The 21,331-nt window shown below is 45.3% G+C and overlaps 1 protein-coding gene across 1 annotated transcript in view; it reads left to right on the top strand.

The window, feature by feature from the left end:
* The window catches only part of LOC115838270, a 35,522-nt gene that overhangs the window by 1,472 nt on the left and 12,719 nt on the right, over nt 1-21,331 (top strand). The gene's annotated exons all lie outside the window — the stretch shown is intronic.

Raw genomic sequence — 21,331 nt, forward strand, 5'->3', positions numbered from 1 at the left:
GGACTTAATTACAATGGATAAATAGTCCTGGGGAGACATCCCATAACTGTAGCCCTGTCACAGGGTGTCTGTAGCTCCATGGTGGGGCACTGTAGCCAGGTCATGGAGTGTCTGTAGCTATAGTCCCATCATGGGGTGTCAGGTTGGTGAGTATCCTAGGTGCTGCCAGTGCCTCCTTCCTTCTCCAGACTGGTTCTGTAGCCACATGGTGGGGTGTCTGTAGCTCCACCATGGGGTGTCTGTCTCAGTTTGGCTCCTGGGGCATCTCAGTTGGCTCTCCCTAAGTAGGAAGAGTCTTGGTTTGGGAGACTTCTCAATCAGGAATATTTCAGGGAGATTTGTCAGATGGAGAATAGGAGGATAGTTTGGAAGGGGTACTCTTGGAGTTCTTGGTTAGGGACCTTAATTTGGAAGGCCTTCCGTCTGTCTTGTCTTTGTGTGTGTGTTTCTATATATGGAGGGGATCTCTGAAGGAATTGCTGACAGAAGTCCAGCAGGCCTAACTTGGAGAACACTCCTTATTTATCTAGTCACATTCAGTGAGCCCTGAAAGAAGTTTAACAGGCCTGATTCGGGGTGACTGCTCAGAGACCACCCATTGAATTCACGATTCAATGACCCACCGTGCCTGGCCTTAAAATGATTTTTTCTTAGAAAAAAGAGCTCTAGGCCAGACGCGGTGGCTCACATCTGTAATCCCAGCACTTTGGGAGGCCGAGGCGGGCAGATCACAAGGTCAGGAGATCCAGACCATCCTGGCTAACACGGTGAAACCTCGTCTCTACTAATAATACCAAAAATTAGCTGAGCGTGGTGGTGGGCACCTGTAGTCCCAGCTACTCGGGAGGCTGAGGCAGGAGAATGACATGAACCCGGGAGGTGGAGCTTGCAGCAGTGAGCTGAGATGGCACCACTGCACTCCAGCCTGGGCGACAGAGCGAGACTGTCTCAAAAAAAAAAAAAAAGAGAAAAAGAAAAAGTTGACCTATAGAGCCAATAAGCCAAAAAATTGACTTAGAGAGCCCCTTGGGAAATCTGGCCTCATACTTTGTCAACATAGTCCCTGTACGAGGTTCTTGACCTGTGGCAAGTAAAGAATGTCACTTTCTAACAGGCTCAGGAGACCTAAGTTATCTTGACACCTCAAGAGGAGAGGAATTTACCCAACTCCTAGGTATTCGAGGGTACAAACCCATGGCTGGGCTTGGCTTTGAAAAGGTCTTATCTGAGATTTCTCATGGAACAGAGTTCCATCAAAGCCAATTTTAAAAGCCTATGTGAAGGCCAGGTGCAGTGGCTCACACCTGTTATTCCAGCACTTTGGGAGGCCAAGGCAGGCAGATCACAATGTCAGGAGTTTGAGACTAGCCTGGCCAACATGGCGAAACCCCATCTCTACTAAAAATACAAAAAGTTAGCTGGGCGTGGTGGCAGATACCTGTAATCCCAGATACTTGGAAGACCGAGGCAGGAGAATCGCCTGAGCCTGGGAGGCTGAGGTTGCAGTGAGCCAAGATAGCACCACCGCCCTCTAGCCTGGGCCACAGAGCAAGACTTCATCTCAAAAAAAAAAAAAAAAAGAAAGCCTATGTGAAAAATAATTATTCTTGCTTTGCTTTATGCAAATCATCAGGCCAAGTACAATAAGACTATGGTTTATTTTGTAAACAAATCAGTTGTATCATGATTTGTTTTTGATAAAAATGGGAACTGAGAGAAAAATTATGCTTCAGAAGAAAAACTGTAGTACACCTTTTGTTAACTGTTCTTGAGTTTTTTCTGCAGTTTGAACTAAATCCTAAATTCTTTATGGGCTACAAGTTCCCAGACTAATGCTTTTAAATCTTCACTTTTAAAACTGGGAACTGCACTCCTTACCCTAGTACTCATTATTTCCCTTATAGTAGTACACTGTTCCCTTAAACACAGTACTAAAACTATAGGTGACAACACTAAGGCCTTTGCCATGCAAGCCTTGGAACCCCAGTCAGGCCTGCAGGAGTACACTCAGACAGTTGCAAAGTGGTTCCACTCCTCTGACCTTGGAGTCAACACGTACCCCCAACTACATACACCCCTGGTTAGCAGGAAGAAGTTAAGGTCTTTGCCCTTTTTCCATCTTCATTAACAACACCTTAAGATAAAGGTGTTATAAACCCAAAGGGAGGGATTTAAACCACAAGTGCAAAATTATAACTGAGACAGAGAGATCTGACCTAACTAACTCCATCTTGCTTCTAACCTCTAAGTTGTCCTTGTTCATTCCTGGGCATAGGCTGAACTAACTTTGGGAGGAACATAATTTATAGTTTAAAACAAAGAGAGTAACAGCCATTTCTCAAAACAAAGGTCCTTCTTGCCTGGAGACTAGACTGCCTTTGTAGGACTAACAAATTAGCCACAAGGTTAGAAGTTAAGGTTTAGGAGTCATGCAGCTGGCGGCTACAAGATTCTGACCCTCCCTAAACTACTAAGATCAGTGCTTGAGATATTTTGCTGACCTTGCACTTGATGGATCAGCTGGCACCACCCAGATGGATAAAATGGCTCATTTGATCTTGTGGCCCCCAACCAGGAACCAACTCAGTGCAAGATGACAGCTTCAGTTCCCTATGATTTCATCTTGGACCCAACCAGTCAGCACTCTGGATTCACTGACCTTCCCCCACCCACCAAAGTCTCCTTTAAAACTCTGGGTTGGGGCCTGGCGCAGTGGCTCCTGCCTGTAATCCCAGCACTTTGGGAAGCTGAGGTGGGCAGATCACCTGAGGTCAGGAGTTTGAGACCAGCCTAAACAACATGGCGAAACCTCGTCTCTACAAAAAATACAAACATTAGTCCGGCATGGTGGTGGGAGCCTGTAATCCCAACTATTCGGGAGGCTGAGGCAGGAGAATCGCTTGAACCCAGGAGGCAGAGGTTGCAGTGAGCCGCAATAGCGCAATTGCACTCAAGCCTGGGTAACAGAGCAAGAGTCCGTCTCAAAAAAAAAAAAAAAACCTGGGCCAGGTGCAGTGCAGTGGCTCACACCTATAATCCCAGCACTTTGGGAGGCCGTGGCAGGCAGATCACTTGAGGTCAGGAATTTGAGACCAGCCTGGCCAATATGGCAAAATCCTGTCTCTACTAAAAATACAAAAATTACCTGGGTGTGGTAGTGCACCCCTGTAATCCCAGCTATTAGGGAGGCTGAGTGAAGCAGGAGAATTGCTTGAACCTGGGAGGCAGAGGTTGCAGTGAGCTGAGATCACGCAACTGCACTCCAGCCTGGTCAACTGAGTGAGACTCCATCTCAAAAAAAAAAAAAAAATTGATCCCCTAATGCTCAGGGATACTGATTTGAGTAATGATGAAACTGTGGTCTCCCGCACAGTGGGGTCTGTGTGAGTTACTCTTTCTGTATTGCAATTCTCTTGTCTTGATAAATCAGCTCTGTCTATGCAGCAGGCAAGGTGAACCCATTGGGTGGTTACACCAGGGTGGGGCAGGGGGCAGTGAAGACACCACTGGTGAAGGGGGACTCCTCAGGACTTCGATGCCTGCCATCAAAACCTTCCTCGGCCTCCCCTCCTGGCTCTCCCAGAAGCACCCCAAATATTCCTCTCTGCTAACTCCTCAGTCCAAGAATGGACCCGTGTCACAACCTGAGCACCCAGGACAGTCCAGAGGGAGTCACGTGGGCAGGTGGCCTGTCACAGTCTGCAAATATGTCAGCCTTTTGGTAAAAGGGCAACAGAAAAGAGTTTGTTGGGGCAGATGCCCTAGGTCAAATAGTAGCTGTCCCTCTCTTTTTGACCCAAAGGTGACAGTGTTGGAAGGTAAACAGATTTACTCACCCGTGAGCAACCTGGCTAAATGATCTCAAAGTGTATTAAATTACTATTCTGTATCCAACCTCATTAAAACAAAGCTGCTAAGTTGTTTCCTTACCTTTTTAAATCTTATATTTAAGTGCCTTATTGACAGAAGAAAAAATATTATAAACTGTCTTGGTGTGAAATGGACTGCTGGTTCCAAGGCATTTAGGAATTTTACTAAAGAGTTATGCGATTTTAGACGTTCTTAATAAAAGTAACTGTTTCTCCAAAGAGAGATTATGCTTTCCTGGGAACCAAATTTTAGGTCTTTCGTATCCAGCCTGTCCGATTTTAGTTTGGATTAATGAGGTTTTATTTCATCTGGAAAGCAGTGAAGAAGAAATGTGTATGTAACAGAAAGTAGTATTTGACACCGTGTTTAGCCAAGGTTTTTTTGTTTGTTTGTTTTGTTTTTTTGTTTTTTTTTGAGGCAGAGTCTCACTCTGTTGCCCAGGCTGGATCTCGGCTCCCTGCAACCTCTGCCTCCCGGGTTCAAGCAATTCCCATGGCTCAGCCTCCCAAGTAGCTGGGATTACAGGCCCATGCCACCATGCCCAGCAAATTTTTTGCATTTTAGTAGAGACAGAGTTTCACCATGTTGCCCAGGCTGGTCTCGAACTCCTGACCTCAGGTGATCTGCCTGCCTCGGCCTCCCAAAGTGCTGGGTTTGCAGACATAAGCCACTACACCCTCTCTCTCAAAACATTTTTTATATATGCTTTTATTTTTCCGTGATTACAAACACAGCTGAATATCAAATGCACAAAGTAAGAATTATATGGGGAAAAAAATCAGATACGTTCATATATATATCACCTTTTCAAGGCTATTTCCATCCAGAATAACCTTGGTTTGCCAGGGCCAATAGAAAGAAGTCACAAAATCGCCTCTAGTCAAATTTGTGTGTTTGCTTTCCTCTATAATTCCAATACCTCCACCATCAACAACTCGAGATACCTGCCAAGGTGTTATACAATCAGTGCCAGTGTCTTCATTCATTCCACAACGAAGGCTGTCACCTCACACTTGGAAGATTGCACAGCGGCCAGGCAGAGGCGCTTCTCACTTCCCAAACGGGGAGGACGGGCAGAGGCACTTCTCACGTCCCAGATGGAGCCGGCAGGGCAGAGGCACTCCTCACGTCCCAGACGATGGGCAGCTGGGCAGAGACACTCCTCACTTCCCAGACGGGCGGCTGGGCAGAGGCGCTCCTCACTTCCCAGACGAGGTGGTCGGGCAGAAGCACTCCTCACTTCCCAGACGATGGGCGGTTGGGCAGAGACGCTCCTCACTTCCCAGACAGGGCGGCCGGGCAGAGACGCTCCTCACTTCCCAGACGGGGTGGCCCGGCAGAGGCCCTCCTCACTTCCCAGACGATGGGCGGCCGGGCAGAGATGCTTTTCACTTCCTAGACGGGGCAGCCAGGCAGAGGCGCTCCTCACATCCGAGACGATGGGCGGCCAGGCAGAGACGCTCCTCACTTCCTAGACAGGGTGGCGGCCGGGCAGAGGTTGTAATCCTAGCATTTTGGGAGGCCAAGGTAGGCGGCTGGGAGGCGGAGGTTGCAGCGAGCTGAGATCACGCCACTGCACTCCAGCCTGGGCAACATTGAGCGTTGAGTGAGCGAGACTCCATCTGTAATCCCAGCACTTCGGGAGGCCGAGGCGGGCAGATCACTCGAGGTCAGGAGTTGGAGACCAGCCTGGCCAACACGGCGAAACCCCGTGTCCACCAAAAACAGAAAAACCAGCCAGGCATAGTGGCGTGTGCCTGCAATCCCAGGTATTCGGCAGGGCGAGGCAGGAGAATCACAGGAGCACGAGGCAGGGAGGTTGCAGTGAGCCGAGACTATGCCACCGCACTCCAGCCTGGGCAACAGAGGGAGACCGTCGAAAGAGAGAAAGAAGGAAGGAAGGAGAGAAAGAAAGAAGGAAATGAGAGAAAGAGAGAAAGAAAGGTGATGCAAGGAAGGAAAGAAGGAAGGAAAGCTCTAAAAACATTTTTAAAAGGAGCCAATGAGGCCTGCGCAAGCCCCAACCCATTGGTGGTTTGGGGTTGCTATCTGCCTCATAAAGCAGAGTGGAGGGTTTGTCTTTTGGGAAGACAAAGTGTCTTCTTCTCTAAAAAAGCCTCCTACATAGTTGGCCTTGGCATCTGCCAGGAATAGAAGGGCAGGGCTTGAGGCTTCCTGAGTCTGGGTTTTCAGTTGAGGTTGAGGGTGAATACAGTGATTGTAACCAGAAAACCCAGAGTGGGGTGGAGTTACCTCCGGAACTCATCACTGTTAACTCAGCCTGGACTTTGTGACAGTTAGAGAAGTGGATTTCTTAATAATTTTTTTAAAGGAGCACTTTGGCCGGGCGCGGTGGCTCACGCCTGTAATCCCAGCACTTTGGGAGGCCAAGGCAGGCGGATCACCTGAGGTCAGGAGTTCGAGACCAGCCTGGACAACATGGTGAAACCCCATCTCTACTAAAAATACAAAAATTAGCCAGGTGCAGTGGTGCATGCCTGTAATCCCAGCTACTTGGGACGCTGAGGCAGGAGAATTGCTTGAACCTGGGAGGCGGACGTTGCAGTGAGCCGAGATCATGCCATTGCACTCTAGCCTGGGCTACAGAGGGAGACTCTGTCTCAAAAAAAAAAAAGGAGTAATTTGTGGGTTTGATTTTATATGTATACATAAGTTTTCTACCAATGTCCTATAAACCAAATGAATCCTCAGAAACTCCAGCTGAGCCTCTCTAATGCAGCCATTTTCTCCATCTCTACTGCCTGTTTCCCATCAGTACATAAACATAATCGAGTTCATCTTCAGAAAAGGCTTTGGGGATAAAAGTCTTTAAAAAGAGGCTTTAACTCTTCCCCTTTCTAGATACCACTTCTCTTTCCACAGCTAAGGTTTTTTTTTGTTTTTTGTTTTTTGTTTTTTTGAGACGAAGTCTTGCTCTGTTGCCCAGGCTGGAGTGCAGTGGCTTGATGTTGGCTCACTGCAACCTCTGGCACCCGGGTTTAAGCGATTCTCTTGCCTCAGCCTCCAAAGTAGCTGGGATTACAGGCACGTGCCACCATGCCCAGCTAGTTTTTGTATATTTAGTAGAGATGGCGTTTCAGCATCTTGGCCAGGCTGGTCTTGAACTCCTGACCTTGTGATCCACCCGCCTCAGCCTCCCAAAGTACTAGGATTACAGTCTTGAGCCACCGCGCCCGGCCTAGATTTTTTTAAAAACAATGGCATATACAGGTGGCCCTTTGTATTTGTGGGTTCTGCATCCAGGGATTCAACTAATTGTCGATGGAAAATATTTGGGAAAAAAATTGCATCTATACTAAACATGTACCCACTTTTTTGTCATTATTCCCTAAACCAGCGGTCCCCAAACTTTTTGTCACCAGGGACTGGTTTCATGGGAGACAGTTTTTCCACGGACGGAGTAGGATGGTTTTGGGATGAAACTGTTCACTTCAGATCATCAGGCATTAGTAAGATCCTCATAGCAACCTAGATCCCTAGCATGCACAGTTTACAATAGGGTTCGCTCTCCGATGAGAATCCAGTGTCACCGCTGAACTGACAGGAGGCAGAGTTGAGGTGGTAATGCGCTGTGAGCATCCCTCCCCTAAACAATACAGTATAACGACTGTAGAGCATTTACATTGTATTAGTTATAAGGAATCTAGAGATGATTTAAATTATATGGGAGGATGTACATAGGTTATGTGCAAATACTATGCCATTTTATATCAGGGACTTGAGCATCCACAGGAGGTCCTGGAACAAATCCCCCGCAGATACCAAGGGACGACTGTATGTTTCCTGCCTCTATTTCTGTACCTCCCTATCATTTCTTCCTGTTTAGAAATTAAAAAATCAATTTTTTGACAGAATTCTGTCACTTTTTTTAAGGTTCTAATAGTACCGTCTCAGATGACCTCCCTTCAAATCAACCAGTTTTTTTTTTTTTTTTTTTTTTTTTTGAGACAGGGTCTCACTCTGTCACCCAGGCTGGAGTGCAGTGACTCGATCTCTGCTCACTGCAACTTCCGCCTCCCAGCTCAAGCAATTCTCCTGCTTCAGCCTCTCAAGTAGCTGGGACTACAGGTGCATGCCACGAAGCCTGGGTAATTTTTTTATTTTTTTGTAGAGACAAGGTTTTGCCATGTTGACAAGGCTGGTCTCGAACTCCTGGGCTCAGGAAATCCACCTGCCTCAGCCTCCCAAAGTGTTGGGATTACAGGCATGAGCCACAGTGCTCCACCTGTTATCAACAAACTTTGTTTACTTGTGTATCCCCAGAACAATGTTGAAAAATTATATCCCCACTTTGCATTTTTTAAGGTGATCCAAGATTATGAGTTTAAATGATTGCACATTACACCATTTCTGGATTGTTGTAAATATTATTTTAAAATAAAGTTGTTACATCATTTTCAAATGTATCCAATGGAATCTGTATCATAGCAGTTTAGTACCTATCATTATTCTTTTTAACTTTCTTTTTTTTTTTTTTTTTTTTTTTTTTGCAGTTGGAGGATTTAATAGAGTGAAACAGAGCTCCCATAAAATGGGAGGGGACCCAAAGGGGGTTGCCGCTGCCTGCTCAATTGCCTGGGTTTATATCCCGATCATTGTCCCTCCCTCTGTGCTCTCAGGCAATATATGATTTGACTATTTCTTTACCTCCTGCTTTAGCCTCATTTGTATTTTAGTGAGCCCTCTTTACTAGCTGATTGGTCGGGTGTGAGCTGAGTTACAAGCCCCATGTTTAAAGGTGGGTGCAGTCACCTTTCCCAGCTAGGCTTAGGAATTCTTAGTCGGCCTAGGAAATCCAGTTAGTCCTATCTCTCAGTCCCCCCTCTCAACAGGAAAACCCAAGTGCTGTTGGGGAGGTTGGCCGACGGCCGCTCTGCTTCCTGCTGAATTGGGGCGTAGTAGGGGTCGTGCTGTTGAGATTTCCTCAGGAGGGGTGCCTTCAATGTCATTAACATTGGAGCATGGGCTAGCAGGCCGATCCAGGGGTCCACAGTAGACCTTAGTCATGGACTGCATCTGGGGCTCCATTTGAAGAATGATTTGTAGTTTTACAGCTTCGATTCTGGAAGAGACAAACTTAACAAGGAGGTTAAAGATAAGGGATTGAAATGTGTAGCCTGAAGTGCAGGGGCATATGGGTGTGGACAGTGAAAGTGGGGTTTCCGCAACTTTAGAAAAACTCCTATATGATGGGGCATCAATATTTCCAGGAAGCTGCATTCTTCATAGAAGCTCTTGGTAAGGGGAGCTACTGGTAGTACAGCGGCATACAGGGGATGCAGTAAGACTGAAAAATTTGGTGAAGGGTTTTAAGTAATTTCCATTGGTTAGCCGCAGGCAAAAGTATTTTTCCTTCTTCGGTGGCTAGCCATCCTGAGGGGAGGAAACAATGTCCTCATGAGGTTCCCCATTCTATTTCTTCTGCTGAGTACTGGGGCTTGGTTTCCCGGAGGGGATTACCCCATACTAGGGGTCCTTCTTATAAGCATTTCTAATGGAGGGTCCTGCCTTGTGGATCTTTGGCTTTAATATCCACTTGGCAGTTGCCTTCTATTTCCCTTTCCTTTCTGATGACCCTGGCAGTGTAAGACTGCCACCTCTTTAGGTTTCTGTACAGCCAAGAATAATCTCCTAATGGCTTCCTGATGTTTGACAGGTGTTCCCTCGGAAATTAGGAATTCCCTTTCTCTCCATATTGCTGTGTGGGCATGGAGGACTAGGTAAGCATACTTAGAGTCTGTATATATACTTACCCTTTTCTCCTAATTCTGGTGCCCAAGTGAGGGCTATTAGTTCTTTCAGCTGAGCACTAGTTCCTGGAGTGAGGGGATTACTTTCAAGTATTCCATTATCACTGACCACTGCATACCCCGCTTTTCAAAGTCCTTTTTCTACAAAGGAATCTTCATTAGTATACAACTTGAGGTCGGGATCAATCAAGGGAACCTCTAGAAGGTCCCCTCGAGTGGCATAGGTTTGAGCAATCACCTGTTGACAGTTGTGTTCTATCTTTATTGTTTGGAAGAAATGTGGCTGAGTTAAGAGTTTCACAAGTGTGCAGTTGCAACACTGGCCCTTCAAGTAATAGAGCCTGATATTTAAGCAAACGGTTGTCTGACAGCCACAGGTCTCTTTTAGCAGTAAGTATGCCGTTCACATCATGAGATGGCCACACAGTAAGATCTCTTCCATGTATTATTTAAACTGCTTCAGATACTAAGACTGCTACTGCCACCACTACCCATAAACAGTGAGGCCAACCCTTTGCCACTACATCAGTTTCCTTACTCAGTATGTCACAGGTTGCAAGCTGGTCTCTTGGACCTGTGTAAGGACTCCTAGAGCTATTCCTGTTTTGTTTTTTTTTTTTTTTTTGAGACGGAGTCTTGCTCTGTCACCCAAGCTGGAGTGCAGTGGCACCATCTCGGCTCACTGCAAGCTCCGCCTCCTGGGTTCATGCCATTCTCCTGCCTCAGCCTCCCAAGTAGCTGGGACTACAGGTGCCCGCCACTGTGCCTGGCAAATTTTTTGGATTTTTAGTAGAGACGGGGTTTCACTGTGGTCTGGATCTCCTGACCTCGTGATCCTCCCGCCTCAGCCTCCCAAAGTGCTGGGATTACAGGCGTAAGCCACCACACCCGGCCACTATTCCTGTTTTTTTTTCTGTGACATATAAAGAAAAGTCTTACCTTGTTGGCAAGCTTAACACTGGGGCTTGGGTTAGGGCCTTCTTTAGGGCCTGGAAAGCTGCTTCTGCTTCAGGTGTCCATCTTACTAAATGGGTATTGGCTTTCTGAGTTTCCTTAATTAGTGTATATAATGATCTGGCTGTTTTGCCTTACCTGGGAATCCATATTTGGCAGAAGCCTGTTATGCCAAGGAACCCTCTTAGTTGCTTTAGGGTTTTGGGATGAGGATAAGCCAGTATAGGCTGGTTACGTTCCTTATTGAGGGCCCTGGTGCCTTTGGGTAACTTTAGCCCTAAGTATTTAACCTGCTGTGAGCAGAGCTGAGCCTTTGGTTTGGAAACCTTGTAGCCACAGGTGGCGAGGAAATTTAAGAGCGCTTGGGTGGCTTGATGGCACAAGGTTTCTGAACGGGCGGCTAAAAGTAAATCATCCATGTACCGAAGGACGAGAGTGTCCAGGTATCAGAACTGGCTGAAGTCTTGGGCTAATTCCTGGCCAAATAGATGGGGGCTATCCCTGAACGCTTGGAGTAAAACAGTCCTATGTTCAGGTGTATAATGGCCCCTGCTTTTGCTAGAATGTCTCTCCCTAACAAGGGAGTGGGGTGTTCAGGCATAATTAGAAAAGCATGTGAAAAGAATAAATTTCCCCAGTCACAACTTAGTGGCTGGGAGAAGTATCTAGTGACTAGTTGTCCTAGGACCCCTCAGATAGTGACAGATCTGGAGGACAGTTGTCCGGGACAGGAGAGTAAGACTGAGAAGGCCGCACCAGTGTCCAGGAGACAGTTAACCTCCTGGCCCTCAGTGGTCAAGCATACCCAGGGCTCTGTGAGGGTGATAGCATGGGCTGGCACTTGCCCTGGGCACCCTCAGTCCTGCTGCTTGGATCATCTGGTTAGTGGCTTCTGACTCAGAGGACCTTCATCCCCTGGGGCAGTGGGCCTTCCAGTGATTCCCTTGACATAAGGGGCATGGATGAGGGGGTGGCTTATTTCTATTTGGACAGTCTTTTTTAAAGTGTCCTTGAAGACCGCACTGGAAGCAAGCCCTATTAGGCATGCGATTTGCCCAGCTTTTCCATGTTCCAGAGCCTCCAAAGTCTGCTTGCCTGAGGGCCATGACTAAAGCAGTGGCCTTTTTCTTATCCCATTTATCCCGTTCCACATGCTCCTCCTGATCTCTATTATAAAAAACCAAGGTTGCCAAGTTCAATAGGGTTTCTAAGTTTTGCTCTGGGCCTAAGGTGGACTTCTGAAGTTTTTTTCTAATGTCTGCAGCTGAATGAGTGATAAACTTATCATTTAAGATTAGTTGGCCTTCAACAGAGTCAGGTGACAGAGAGGTATGCTTCCTCAATGCCTCCCTTAGTCTCTCCAGAAAGGCAATAGGATTTTCTTCCTTTCCTTGTGTTATGATGGACATCATTGAATAATTTATAGGCTTCTTCCTAGTTTTCCTTAGTCCTTCTAGCATGCAAGTTAGTAAAGGTCTGTGGCACCAATCTCCATGTTCTGACTCTGCGTTCCAATGAGGGTCTACACTGGGAACTGCCTGCTGGCCTGTGGGGAATTGTTCTTTTTCCTCTGTTGTCATCCTATCATTGACCTGACCGAGATACCAGAGATCGCCAAACTCTTAGGCTGCAGTTATGGTGGCACTTCTCTCATTTGGGGTTAGTGTCTGATCTAGCAGTAACATTATATCTCTTCATGTCAGATTAAAGGATTGTCCTAACCCTTGTAAAACATCAATATAGCCATCAGGGTTATTTGAGAATTTACCTGGGTCTATTTTAATTTGCTTTAAGTCTGACAGGGAATAAAGGTACATACACTCTGACTGGGCCGAATTCTCCAGAATTCATCTTAGGGGCATTTTTGCCTTGGGGTGAATGTTTCCCATCTGAAAAAAGAACATAGGGATGCCAGCACCCCTAGTCATTTTCTAATGAGCGTTAGTCCTAGAGTGTCCTCTATGGTCCTAATGCTTATCCTTTCCAGAGTGTGTAACCACCCATGGAACTCTGCTTATCGAATTACTTATGCTCACCAGTGTAGCAGTCCTGCACCTGTTTTCCCACCTTTCTTGACTGCAAAGAAAGGGGTCTGGGCTGCTGGATTCTAGTGGTCCTTTACCAGTGTGCCCAACATTACCTTTGCGCTCAGGGTGAGTTCTAGAGCTGGACTGGGTTCCTGAGTATTTCATAACAACCCAGCTGCCCTATCAACATGCATTCCCTTAAACAACAGTTCTTATGCAAATTCGTTTCAGAGAGGGTGTAGGTAACCTTTTGAGTAAGGATTGAGATAGAGTTTTTTGATTCTGTAAGTACTTTAAGGCTTGGCTGACTGCAAACAGCTTGCACATTTGAGCAGACCAATTATTAGGCAATTTTCCTAACTCTGCTTCCACAAGAGTTTCCCTATCAATTACTGAATACCCATTGTGGTTTGTTTCTCAATCATCTGGGAGGAGCCATCTATAGTCCTGTCCTGAAGGGAGTTCCTCCTAGGTCTGGTCGGACCTTTGTATGGTAATTGAGATTTAAATCCCCTATTAGGAAATCTGCTGGGTTAAGGGAATTTTTACTCGTTAATGTTAAATCACCTTTTTCTAACACAATAGCCCCATACTTTAAGATTTTTGAGTTAGTAAGCTACCTTTTTGCTTTTTTGACTTAGAATAATTCTGAACTGGTGAGGTGTGCTCACAGTGAGGTTTCCTCTAAAAGTTACTTTTCTACTTTCTTCTGTTAGCAAAGCAGTTGCTGCTACAGAGTGAATGCATTTGGGCCATCCATGGGTTCCTGGGTTAAGGATTTTTGGTAGGAAGGCTACTGGTTGTCAGTGGTCTCAGTGTTTTCAGGCTATCCCCTTGTTTACACTGACAACAAGGTAGTATTGGAGTGTTATAGGGTCACAGAGAAGACCTTCAATTATCAATTACAGGCTTTAAATTTATCCTGGCTTTTAAAGGAATAGGGCACACTGTTTTTTCTTTACTACTTCTGTCTCTTTTTTTCCCTCTCTCCCTCTCTTCTCTCTTTTCTCTCCCTGTCTCTCTCTATATATCTCTACTCTCCTTGACTTACTCAATTTGCTTTCATTCTGATCTATTATGTTGTCATAGACCCAGTTCCAGTTGTTAAAGTACTGGGTCATCAGTTCTAAGGCCCTGGCCAAGGAGCCAAGGCTTGGAGATTGCATTGCAGAGGGGTAAGCTGGGTAGAAATGGGGGGAGGAGAGCATCTTACACAATGGGAGAGCAATCCTCCTAGCCATTTACAAACTTGGGGCCTTGGCAAGGGTGGTAGGGAATGGGTCCCACATAACTGCCCATGTTGAGAGCTGTATGCCTAAATTGGGCGGGACACCAGGATCAAAACTCCCTGGGTTCATAGCCTCGATGCCTAAGGACACAGCGTAGAGCTTCCTTAGATCCCTTTAGAGATACAACTTGCTCTAACACTTGGGAGAGGAAATGAAAGTCTGAACCATTAGTACCTAGGAGGCAGGGACCAGAGGAAGTAGATTCAGAGGTAAGGAGAATTTTGGGGCTACACTTTCAAGAAAGTCGTGGTCGGGACCCAGGAGGTATGGGTCAGAAGGAAAGGTAGGGGTACACTTGTACGCATGGGGGACTGTTGAGTAGAGACTTCTGGCTGCGCCATGAACTCAACCGGCTAACGCCGGGAGTTTGAGATGACAGCTTTCTGCCTCTAGTAGGCCCTCGGCTTCCCCAGGAAAATTGAAAGCAGAATCTGGTTCCAGGCAGACCAATGCTCCCAACCCAGAAGAATTGGAGGTTGTTAGAAAGCCCTTTCCCAGACAGCCTCACACCTGAGTCTTAAGTCTGGTGCCACACTAATCGTTTTTAACCGGCCGACAGGTGCCTGGTATTTTCCTCCAATTCTAAGGAAGCATAGGACAGAATAGCAAGTGAAAGTGGTCCAATATTACTCACTGCTTCGGAGGTCCCTTTGTGGTCACCAAAATGTTACCAGGGGGGTCCTTGTTCTTAGAGCTCCCAAGATGGCGGTGGGCCGCTTCCAAGGTGGTGGCAAGCCTCATTTTCTCTGACCTGGGGTTCTTGGCCTCACAGATCCCAAGGAATGGAACCTTGAGCCATGCGGTGAGTGTTACAGCTCTATTAGAAGCTGTGAGTCATGGAAGAGAACCGTGGAACCCAGTGACTAGTGTTCAGCTCAATTAGGACAAACCCAGGCACTTAGCCATGCAGGAACAATAGTGAGCCTTTAGCCTGATCAGGAGAGGCAATGGGCGCCTCACTGGATCAGGAGCACAGTGGACACCCTGCTGGATCCGGAGGGCTGGAAGTCAGCAGCGGGTCTGCGATGGTGGCAAACAGCAGTGGGTGGACAGTGAGCGAAAGGTCAGCTCGAGCCGTAACAAACACAGACCAGAAGAGTGTAGGGTTGCAAGATTTAATAGAGTGAAAACAAAGCTCCCATAAAATGGGAGGGGAACCAAAGGGGGTTGCCCTTTCTTAACGTTTTTTAAGAGACAGGGTCTCGCTATGTTGCCTAGGCTGGTCTTGAGCTCCTGGGCTCAAGCACTCCTCCTGCCTTGGCCTCCCAAAGTGCTGGGATTACAAACATGAGCCACCACACCCAACCCGAGTCATTATTCTTTTTTTAAGAGTTGCTAATTTTACTTTTCACCTTCATCTGCTTACCCCACAGAATTTTATCCTAATGAAGTATATGTACACCATAAATTCTTTTGTTCTTTTTGTTGAGACAGAGTTTTGCTCTTGTTGCCCAGGCTGGAGTGCCATGGTGTGATCTTGGCTCACCACAACCTCCACCTCCTGGGTTCAAGTAATTCTCCTGCCCCAGCCTCCCGAAGCTGGGATTACAAACATGCATGACCACGCCTGGCTAATTTTTTGTATTTTTAGTAGAGACAGGGTTTCTGCATGTTGGTCAGTCTGGTTTTGAACTCCCGACCTCAAGTGTTCCACCCGCCTCAGCCTCCCAAAGTGCTGGGATTACAGGTGTGAGCCACCATGCCCAGCTGGCATGATCTTGGCTCACTGCAGCCTCCACCTCCCAGGTTCAAGTGATTCTCCTGCCTCAACCTCCTGAATAGCTGGGACTACAGGTGTGCACCATCATGCCTGGCTGATTTTTGTAATTATAGTAGAAATGGGGTCTCACCATGTTGCCCAGGTTGGTCTCGAACTTCTGACCTTAGGTGATCTGCCCGTCTTGGCCTTAAAGTGCTAGAATTACAGGTGTGAGCCACTGTGCCCATCCATAAATCTTTATTAATCCCCCATCATATGCTCCTGTCTCTCACACACAAAATAGAAATTAAATTTTTTTAAAAATTTCTTTTTTTTTTTTTTTTTTTTTTTTTTTTTTTTTTTTTTTTTGAGATGGAGTCTTGCTCTGTCCCCCAGGCTGGAGTGCAGTGGCGCAATCTCGGCTCACTGCAAGCTCCGCCTCCCGGGTTCACGCCATTCTCCTGCCTCAGCCTCCCGAGTAGCTGGGACTACAGGAGTCCGCCACCACACCCGGCTAATTTTTTTTTTTTTGTATTTTTAGTAGAGACGGGGTTTCACCGTGTTAGCCAGGATGGTCTCGATCTTCTGACCTTGTGATCCACCCGCCTCGGCCTCCCAAAGTGCTGGGATTACAAGCTTGAGCCACCGCACCCGGCCTAAAAATTTCTTATAAGTCTCTAAGGGTTCATTATTTTTCTGGACTGAATTTTTATTTCTATTATTAGCATACAAGATTTTCTTCTTTTTTTATTATTATATTTTAAGTTTCAGGGTACTTATGCACAACATGCAGGTTTGTTACATATGTATACATGTGCCATGTTGGTGTGCTGCACCCATTAACTCGTCATTTAGCATTAGGTATATCTCCTAATGCTATCCCTCCCCCTTTCCCCCACCCACAACAGTCCCCGGTGTGTGATGTTCCCCTTCCTGTGTCCATGAGTTCTCATTGTTCAATTCCCACCTGTGAGTGAGAACATGTGGTGTTTGGTTTTTTGTCCTTACGATAGTTTGCTGAGAATGATGGTTTCCAGCTTCATCCATGTCCCTACAAAGGACATGAACTCATCATTTTTATGGCTGCATAGTATTCCATGGTGTATATGTGCCACATTTTCTTAATCAGTCTATCATTGTTGGACATTTGGGTTGATTCCAAGTCTTTGCTATTGTGAATAGTGCCACAATAAACATACGTGTGCATGTGTCTTTATAGCAGCATGATTTATAGTCCTTTGGGTATATACCCAGTAATGGGATGGCTGGGTCAAATGGTATTTCTAGTTCTAGATCCTTGAGGAATCACCACACCGACTTCCACAATGGTTGAACTAGTTTACAGTCCCACCAACAGCCTAAAAGTGTTCCTATTTCTCCACATCCTCTCCAGCACCTGTTGTTTCCTGACTTTTTAATGATCACCATTCTAACTGGTGTGAGATGGTATCTCATTGTGGTTTTGATTTGCATTTCTCTGATGGCCAGTGATGATGAGCATTTTTTCATGTGTTTTTTGGCTGCATAAATGTCTTGTTTTGAGAAGTATCTGTTCATGTCCTTTGCCCACTTTTTGATGGGGTTGTTTGTTTTTTTCTTGTAAATTTGTTGGAGTTCATTGTAGATTCTGGATATTAGCCCTTTGTCAGATGAGTAGGTTGTAAAAGTTTTCTCCCATTCTGTAGGTTGCCTGTTCACTCTGATGGTAGTTTCTTTTGCTGTGCAGAAGCTCTTTAGTGTAATTAGATCCCATTTGTCATTTTTGGCTTTTGTTGCCATTGCTTTTGGTGTTTTAGACATGAAGTCCTTGCCCATGCCTATGTCCTGAATGGTATTGCCTAGGTTTTCTTCTAGGGTTTTTATGGTTTTAGGTCTAACATGTAAGTCTTTAATCCATCTCGAGTTAATTTTTGTATAAGGTATAAGGAAGGGATCCAGTTTCAGCTTTCTACATATGGCTAGCCAGTTTTCCCAGCACCATTTATTAAATAGGGAATCCTTTCCCCATTTCTTGTTTTTGTCAGGTTTGTCAAAGATCAGATAGTTGTAGATATGTGGCATTATTTCTGAGGGCTCTGTTCTGTTCCATTGATCTAGGTCTCTGTTGTGGTACCAGTACCATGCTGTTTTGGTTACTGTAGCCTTGTAGTATAGTTTGCAGTCAGGTAGCGTGATGCCTCCAGCTTTGTTCTTTTGGCTTAGGATTGACTTGGCGATGTGGGCTCTTTTTTGATTCCATATGAACTTTAAAGTAGTTTTTTCCAATTCTGTGAAGAAAGTCATTGGTAGCTTGATGGGGATGGCACTGAATCTATAAATTACCTTGGGCAGTATGGCCATTTTCACGATATTGATTCTTCCAACCCATGAGCATGGAATGTTCCTCCATTTGTTTGTATCCTCTTTTATTTAATTGAGCAGTGGTTTGTAGTTCTCCTTGAAGAGGTCCTTCACATCCCTTGTAAGTTGGATTCCTAGGTATTTTATTCTCTTTGAAGCAATTGTGAATGGGAGTTCACTCATGATTTGGCTCTCTGTTTGTCTGTGATTGGTGTACAAGAATGCTTGTGATTTTTGTACATTGATTTTGTATCCTGAGACTTTGCTGAAGTTGCTAATCAGCTTAAGGAGATTTTGAGCTGAGACAATGGGGTTTTCTAGATATACAATCATGTCATCTGCAAACAGGGACAATTTGATTTCCTCTTTTCCTAATTGAATACCCTTTATTTCCTTCTCCTGCCTGATTGCCCTGGCCAGAACTTCCAGCACTATGTTGAATAGGAGAGGTGAGAGAGGGCATCCCTGTTTGTGCCAGTTTTCAAAGGGAATGCTTCCAGTTTTTGCCCATTCAGTATGATATTGGCTGTAGGTTTGCCATAGATAGCTCTTATTATTTTGAGATACGTCCCATCAATACCTAGTTTATTGAGAGTTTTTAGCATGAAGGGTTGTTGAATTTTGTCAAAGGCCTTTTCTGCATCTATTGAGATAATCATGTGGTTTTTGTCTTTGGTTCTGTTTATATGCTGGATTACATTTATTGATTTACGTATGTTGAACCAGCCTTGCATCCCAGGGATGAAGCCCACTTGATTATGGTGGATAAGCTTTTTGATGTGCTGCTGGATTCGGTTTGCCAGTGTTTTGTTGAGGATTTTTGCATCAATGTTCATCAAGGATATTGGTCTGAAATTCTCTTTTTTGGTTATGTCTCTGCCAGGCTTTGGTATCAGGACGATGCTGGCCTCATAAAATGTGTTAGGAAGGATTCCCTCTTTCTCTATCGATTGGAATAGTTTCAGAAGGAATGGTACCAGTTCCTCCTTGTACCTCTGGTAGAATTCGGCTGTGAATCCATCAGGTTCTGGACTCTTTTTGGTTGGTAAGCTATTGATTATTGCCACAATTTCAGAGCCTGTTATTGGTCTATTCAGAGATTCAACTTCTTCCTGGTTTAGTCTTGGGAGGGTGTATTTGTCGAGGAATTTATCCATTTCTTCTAGATTTTCTAGTTTATTTGTGTAGAGGTGTTTGTAGTATTCTCTGATGGTAGATTGTATTTCTGTGGGATCTGTGGTGATATCCCCTTTTTCATTTTTTATTGCATCTATTTGATTCTTCTCGCTTTTCTTCTTTATTAGTCTTGCTAGCGGTCTATCAATTTTTTTGATCTTTTCAAAAAACTAGCTCCTGGATTCATTAATTTTTTGAAGAGTTTTTTTGTGTCTCTATTTCCTTCAGTTCTGCTCTGATTTTAGTTATTTCTAGCCTTCTGCTAGCTTTTGAATGTGTTTGCTCTTGCTTTTCTAGTTCTTTTAATTGTGATGTTAGGGTGTCAATTTTGGGTCTTTCCTCCTTTCGCTTGTGGGCATTTAGTGCTATAAATTTCCCTCTACACACTGCTTTGAATGTGTCCCAGAGATTCTAGTATGTTGTGTCTTTGTTCTCATTGGTTTCAAAGAACATCTTTATTTCTGCCTTCATTTCGTTATATACCCAGTAGTCATTCAGAAGCAGGTTGTTCAGTTTCCGTGTAGTTGAGCAGTTTTGAGTGAGTTTCTTTCCTTTTTTTTTTTTTTTTTTTTTGAGACGGAGTCTCGCTGTGTCGCCCAGGCAGGAATGCAGTGGCGCGATCTCGGCTCACTGCAAGCTCCGCCTCCAGGGTTCACGCCATTCTCCTGCCTCAGACTCCCAAGTAGCTGGGACTACAGGCTCCTGCCACCACGCCTGGCGAATTTTTTTTTTTTTGTATTTTTAGTAGAGACAGGAGTTTCACCGTGTTAGCCAGGATGGTCTTGATCTCCTGACCTCGTGATCCGCCCGCCTCGGCCTCCCACAGTGCTGGGATTACAGGCATGAGCCACCGCGCCCGGCCTTGAGTGAGTTTCTTAATCCTGAGTTCTAGTTTGATTGCACTGTCGTTTGAGAGACAGGTTGTTATAATTTCTGTTCTTTTACATTTGCTGAGGAGAGCTTTACTTCCAACTATGTGGTCAGTTTTGGAATAGGTGTGGTGTGGTGCTGAAAAAAATGTATATTCTGTTGATTTGGGGTGTAGAGTTCGGTAGATGTCTATTAGGTCCTCTTTGTGCAGAGCTGAGTTCAATTCCTGGATATCCTTGTTAACTTTCTGTCTCGTTGGTCTGTCTAATGTTGACAGTGGGGTGTTAAAATCTCCCATTATTATTGTGTGGGAGTTAAACAAGCCAGACGTGGTGGCTTATGCCTGTAATTACAGCAGTTTGGGAGGCTGAGGTAGGCGGATCACGAGGTCAGGAGTTCAAGACCAGCCTGACCAACATGGTGAAACTCCATCTCTACTAAAAAATACAAAAATTACCCGGGCATGGTGGCACGTGCCTGTAATCCCAGCTACTCAGGAGGCTGAGGCAGGACAATTGCTTGAACCCAGGAGGCGGAGGTTGCAGTGAGCCGAGATCGTGCCACTGCACTCCAGCCTGGGTCACAGAGCGAGACTTCATCTCAAAAAAAAAAAAAAAAAAAGACTAAAACGACATGTATATGTATCTCAAATGTCATTAAAAATCATAAAATTGTGTCCAGGTGTGGTGGCTCATGCCTGTAATCCCAGCACTTTGGGAGGCCAAGGCAGGCAGATCACAAAGTCAGGGGGGATTGAGACCATCCTGGCTAACACGGTGAAACCCTGTGTCTACTAAAAATACCAAAAATTAGCAGGGCTTGGTGGCGGTTGCCTGTAATCCTAGCTACTCGGGAGGCTGAGGCAGGAGAATCACTTGAACCTGGGAGGCGGAGGTTGCAGTGAGCCGAGATCATACCACTGCACTCCAGCCTGGGGAACAGGGTGAGAGTCTGTCTCAAAAAAAAAATTATAAAAATATGTTGGACACTTCTCATAATGAGATAGGCAGAACTGATCATTCTTTTCAATTAGTATTATTAGTTGAATATTATTAGGCTAGAAAATACAGTGTTGGTCATCAGATCTCCTATTTTTCATTTTTATTGAGATAACACTAAGAAAAGTTACATAAGTAAGTACTTTGTAATGAAGGATGGTTCTTTAAATTTTGTGTGTGGATGCCGTATTGTTCTATTGTCAACTTGGTCAAACTAGGTATTTCCCAGAGTTCTCCTCCACATATAGAGTTGGCCAAACAGAAACTTGTTTGGAAAGCAGAAATGAAACAGGGCCATTATACTTTTGGAAACTCTGCAGTCAGATGGAGTGATAAA

Source organism: Nomascus leucogenys, chromosome 14, assembly GCF_006542625.1.
Source record: "Nomascus leucogenys isolate Asia chromosome 14, Asia_NLE_v1, whole genome shotgun sequence".
Taxonomy (NCBI): domain Eukaryota; kingdom Metazoa; phylum Chordata; class Mammalia; order Primates; family Hylobatidae; genus Nomascus; species Nomascus leucogenys.